Below are 5,553 nucleotides of genomic sequence, written 5' to 3'. Positions count from 1 at the left end.
ATTTTTGCGTGCATTGCTTCTGCCTTCTATGCTTTCTACCCTTGCGCTTGTTCCCGTACTCTCTATTGTGATTTCGCGGGAAGAAACACGGATCTCGACAGTATTCTTGAAGAGGTTCTTCCGGGTGGAGGAAACCTTAATGCAAAACAAAAAGCTAAAATTGCAGCCTACCAAATAGGCTTAGCCATAAGTTGCTCGGCAACTTTTCAGCAACTTTTGGGAACTTTTACCACTTTCAGCATATTGAGTAACTTTTGATTTTTTTTTCTTTTTTTTTTAAGGACAACTTTATTGAACATACACAGTTAACATGCAGTTAATGCAGTTAACATTCACAAAAGACAATCTGTAACAAAACAAACACTACAACTTGAAGCTGACAAAAAAGAAACCTAATACAGTAATAACTTTAGTGGTAACTAAAATTAAATGAGAGCGCAATCAGTAAACAAAATTTCATACCGTATTTAAAAGAAAAGAAAAAACAGACCATTTTGTTCTGAACTCTTTTTCGCAACTAGTCGTAAAAGAAATATATTTTTCTAGACTGATTTTATCACGAGCTAGGGAAACAAATTCATTAACGATGTCAAATTTACCGTTAAGAGCTTTTATGTCGAAATTTTGTTTTCTGCGCATGCCCGAACTTTGCAAGCGCTTATTTTGCATCTGGCTGAAAAGGCCGCGGAGTGTACAACCTGGAAACGGGTTTGTAGGGAGATTTAGCTCTTAAACAGCACGACAGTGACCAAAAAAACCCTCAACTAGCTTCAAAACGTGTTTTTCGGCCAAATCTCTAGTAGCCAAAGGATTAATAATACCAAACATAATTTCTTTTATTGATAGCGATAATTTTGAGTTCACTATGTGCGAGGCCCAATCCAGAAACTCCTTCCAGAACAAAGTGGCTTGCGTGCACTCAGTGAAAAGATGAATGATGGTATGATCTGCTGGACAAAAAGGACAGCGCGGGGAGTCTTCTTTCTTCATTTTAAATAATAAACTCTTAGTACACAGGATATTATGCATAATATTGTTCTGGAACATTGACAGCTTTACTTTTTTTGTTACTTTAAAAGGCAATAGATATAATTTTCTCAAATCATCCTTCTGGTAGCCAAAATTTTAGAGTCTTTTCTCACAAGTCGGCGGAAGCTTTGATCGAAGAGACAACAGCTTACTATAATTTTTTTTACAAGTCATTTCCTCTATTAATGTTTGCGGTATTGAGCTTTGTCCGAGGGAGCAATTAAGGAGTTTTTTCCAACTTTGAGGGATGGCGTTAACAAGGCTAAAGTACTGTAAGAAATTACATCTTACATTAAATTTATTACGAAGAGTCGAAGGACAAAAAACATTTTTGCTGCGTATCAAAGATATCGTTAATTTTGAGAATTCCTGCGTAACGCCAATGCTGCAAGTACATAGATTTCTTATCAGGCTTAATAAACTTATGTTCAAGAACATCATTCTTGTTTTTTGGGTTGGAAGCTATTACGTCTAGCCAAAATGTGATTATTTCCTGATAAAAAGCTGGAAGGCATTTACTTAAACTAAGCTGACCAATGTCATAGTTACATTTGAAAAGCTCTGGGCGCCCAACATTCGCTAGAAGGGACTTCGGGATGTACTACCACGGGGCGTCTGAGTTTGAGCAAAGTCGCTTAACCCAATTTAACTTTAAAGCCTTGTTAAATAAGGAAAAGTCCTTCATCTCTAAGCCTCCCTCTTGCCTTGTTTTGATGAGCGTAGTGTATTTTATCTTGGGTGGTTTGGCTATAACAAACAACGCCCGATAGTGGGCACCCTTGTCGAACACCTCTTTCAAGTAAGAAGGATTCCGACGCGTGACCATTGTTCACAACACAACTGGAAATATTATGATCAAAAAACATAAACCCTCTGGCGGAGATGAGGGCCAAAATTAGTTTCTTCTAGGCATTTTTGAATGTAGTTCCATTCCACCGAAGGCGAACGCTTTCTCAAAATCTAAGAAGACGGCCACGCCTGGAATATCCTTATACTTAGGCCATTATGCAGGTTTTTCGGTAGCATTTGGAAGTACCGGATGCAGTGGGTCACCCGGTGGAATTGCACCGCTCGCGCCGCTGGTGTGAACATTGAGTGCCGGAGGCACGAACTCCTAGGTGGGTCCTGGGGCATGCCCCCCCCCCCCCCCCCCGGGAAATTTGTAAAATTGGACTCTCTAAAATGCAATTTCCTGCGTTCTCTGGACCGGCATTGGTTAACCGGGAAAGTCTTTTAAGGCCTTGAAAAAAGAGCTCACAGAAAATGAAGTATTTGAATGATTTGGCAATTGTAATCATCAGTTTCCAGTTGTTCGTTTTACAGTCGATTCCAAAACGGACTGCAATCGGAAAGATGAATGTCCTTTATTTTCGAAAGCAATTTCACTGATGTATATTTATAATTGAAAGCGTAAACGTTAAAAAATGAATACAAATCACCTGTTGCGCCTGGGGCCAGTAAAAAAAAAACATTCTGCGAATAAACCACTTTATGCTTTGCACACATCTCCCCTCTCCACATCTTGCATCTCAGCTATAAATTGGGTTTCTTTAACAAAAAATATACTATTACTATCGCTGAGACTATTAAAAACAGGATGGTAGTCTGGCACCGAGTGACCTTGCAAAGCTGCGGCAAAAGTGCTGCACATCATTATTATTAATCATTATTCTTAGATACATAACACACTTAACGCCAACTTGTCTTTTCTTCACCGATGGCGCAAAAAATTGCTTATTCTTTTCATTTCGGTGAGATGATGTACACATGAAACGTGAGAAAGACTGATTCGGACAGATGCTCTCTGATAAAAGTCAGGGTCAGTTGTCAGCGAACTTTTCTGGTCATTTTTTTTCGCTAGCACGGGAGGGGGGAAGGGACGGGGAATAATGAAAAATAATTTTATTATACATGTGTATGACAGGAATTATCTCCTTTCTTTTCTCGACTGTGTGCATTACATAACTAAGATAGCAAAATAAGGGTCAAGTCTTTCTTTGGTTAATAAATGGAAATAACGATTTGACACTTGAAAAAATAATTATTTCGTGTGTGAACTACCGGACGTTACATGTCAAACAACTGGACGTTGCGTTCGGCGTCCGGCCTGAAACGAAACCCCTGCAAATGCTACCGAAAACCCTGGTTTTAGTAAAGCAAGCGAAGCAGAATGCTCTGATAGTCCAAAAGCCCCATTACCAGCGGTATCGCATCGAAGTCCACGTCATAATGGCGGCCACGAATTGTACGTGAAGCTCATCCAACTATGAAATCTACTCGTCTTCAAACAAAACTGAAAACCCTATCAGAAAGGAAAAAAAATAGGCACCGACTATAAGCAGCCAAGCCTTTATCAATTTACCAAGCCTCCCTAAAGGATGTGTTTTTTTGTTCCACAATGGGAAAGATATACAATTGAAGTCCTATGCTTCTTTACATTGTATGATTTTGAAAGCCAAATTTTGAAAGTTTATTATGCTTTGATAAGAGTTGAATGTTTTACTTCATTCGAAGAAGAAAACGTAAGTGCATTAAAAATATGGGCCAAACTCCGAGGAAGCAACCTAGATATTGTATTGGGGAAAGCAATCTCGATTTGCTCAACCGGGCGCGCAAGGTGGTATTGGTATTGTTCACCGAGTTCGCGAGATGTTTTGGGTAACTTGAGTAACGAGGCAGAAATATCGATATCGAGGTGTGGTACTGTACCATGGAAGGTGAGTAATTTTCCAAAATTTACATCGATTACTTGAACTTTAAAAATCAAAGATTACAGTATCTGATAGAAAATCATATTGCCTGGGTCAGAAATCGATTTTTCAGGCACAAATCGAAATTGTCAGACACAAATCAGAAGCAGAGGTGACGGACTTGGTCCACAAATTGCTAGACGCAACCTCAAAAGCAAAAGCATAGTCTCAATATCAACATTTTCAAGCAACCTTCGATCATATTTGCAACAGTTATTCACAGATAATACTAACAAAAATCAGCGATCCGAATATAATAGCCTAGTTTTGTTCCTATTTTATGGTATTTCGGTTCCTTCTGTAGGTACCGGAGCACAGGTTACGTAAAACAAAAGAAACAAAAGACAGAAAACAAAACAACTCCAAATAAAGACTTGTCCCAAGTGACCAAAAATACAATGCTTTCCGGTACATGGCAGAAATACCCGTTATTTCAAGGTACCGTGGAAAGAACCACGCGGATAAAAAAGATGACGACGAAATGTTGACTTCTAGTTAACGTTCCTGTTGCTGTTTTTACTATCATATTTTCACGGCTTTGTTACAGATACAGAAACATACCGTGCATTTTACCTTTCGACACGCCCATCCGAAAAATTGGTTTTTACCCTGAGCGGGACTCGAACCCACGTTCTTACTGAATACTGGTCGGGCATGTTAAGCCACTACACCATCAAGGCCACCACGCTGACAATGCAGCAGATTAATAAGGTGACTTAGCAGCGTGGAGATCCCTAGAGCCCAACTTTCCTTCACTTGACTGTGTACCCTTGCCTCTATAACCCCAGACAGGGCTTAGAACACATGAAAGGTAGAAATTTCGAGGCAAATGGAAGGTATAGACTATGTTACAGAGACAAACACAGGGTGCTTTCCACTAAGCCAAAATTTCCGGAAATTTCGGGCAGCTGTCAAATGGAAAGGTCCGTTTCGGTGAGGTCCGAACCGGAATATTTGGGACCACCTCTGGAGGTGGTCCTCTTTGACCGGTCGGTCCGTTCCCACCGAAAAGTGCTGTTCCATTTACAAATATTCTCGTTTCCAAGGGCATTTCATTGTAATGTCATCGAAATTTCGGTCGAAACGTAAATGGAACGCTTCGGTCCGGTTGGAAATTGACTTTTTGATGAAAAATGTCCTTCCATTTTTCCTTGGTTAGTTCCACTGGTCTCCGACCTGATGGTCCGGCATAATAGAGAGCTTTAGATTCTAGAACGAGAACGACTACCAGTACGAGATTTTCTTATGGAACAACAGTGAGCGAACGCAAACCAGCGTCATTTTGGCGGGAAAAACGTGATACCGTCGTCTTTTGCAAAAATGTCGTCGTGTCAAAACAAGTCAACAACACGTTAGCAGTTTTGGCATTTTTCGATCAGCAAAAATGCTCAGTTACCAGCAGTAAGAATGACTGAGCAACCTATACTGCTGACAAAGAGTAAGATGAATCGTACGGTTTATAAATTTTCCAAGTATTTTCGCTAAAAACGGGCAGTAAAAACTCGTACTCGTTTTCGTCCTCGTCCTAGAATCTAAAGGTCTCTAATGGCAAGCACCCACATACTCAGGCAACGTGCGTGGGCGAATCGAAAACTTGGCGCGCACGGTGGTCCCGGTTAATTTTTCAATGTGAGCTCGCAAGGCGCTTCCGGGTAATTCTTGCGGTCACGAGCATAAGGAAGTTGTCTCGCACAGGCAGAAGATTGTCGCGTTCATATTTGCAATATTCAAGGTTAGTATCTTATCACAGTGATTTCTTTATTTCTTTCAATTC

At 40.2% G+C, this 5,553-nt stretch overlaps 1 protein-coding gene across 1 annotated transcript in view; it reads left to right on the top strand.

The window, feature by feature from the left end:
• The first annotated feature begins 5,461 nt into the window (after positions 1–5,461).
• LOC137997519 (eukaryotic translation initiation factor 4 gamma 1-like) overlaps positions 5,462–5,553 on the top strand; it is a 73,805-nt gene continuing 73,713 nt past the window's right edge. Inside the window, exon 1 of the mRNA XM_068843568.1 lies at positions 5,462–5,511. The gene's annotated coding sequence lies outside the window, so the exon portion shown is untranslated. The remainder of the gene's footprint in view (positions 5,512–5,553) is intronic.

The sequence above is a fragment of the Montipora foliosa genome, chromosome 3 (genome assembly GCF_036669935.1).
Source record: "Montipora foliosa isolate CH-2021 chromosome 3, ASM3666993v2, whole genome shotgun sequence".
NCBI lineage: Eukaryota > Metazoa > Cnidaria > Anthozoa > Scleractinia > Acroporidae > Montipora > Montipora foliosa.
The sequence above is the reverse complement of the archived record's forward strand: the minus strand, read 5'-3'. Positions and strand labels throughout refer to the sequence as shown.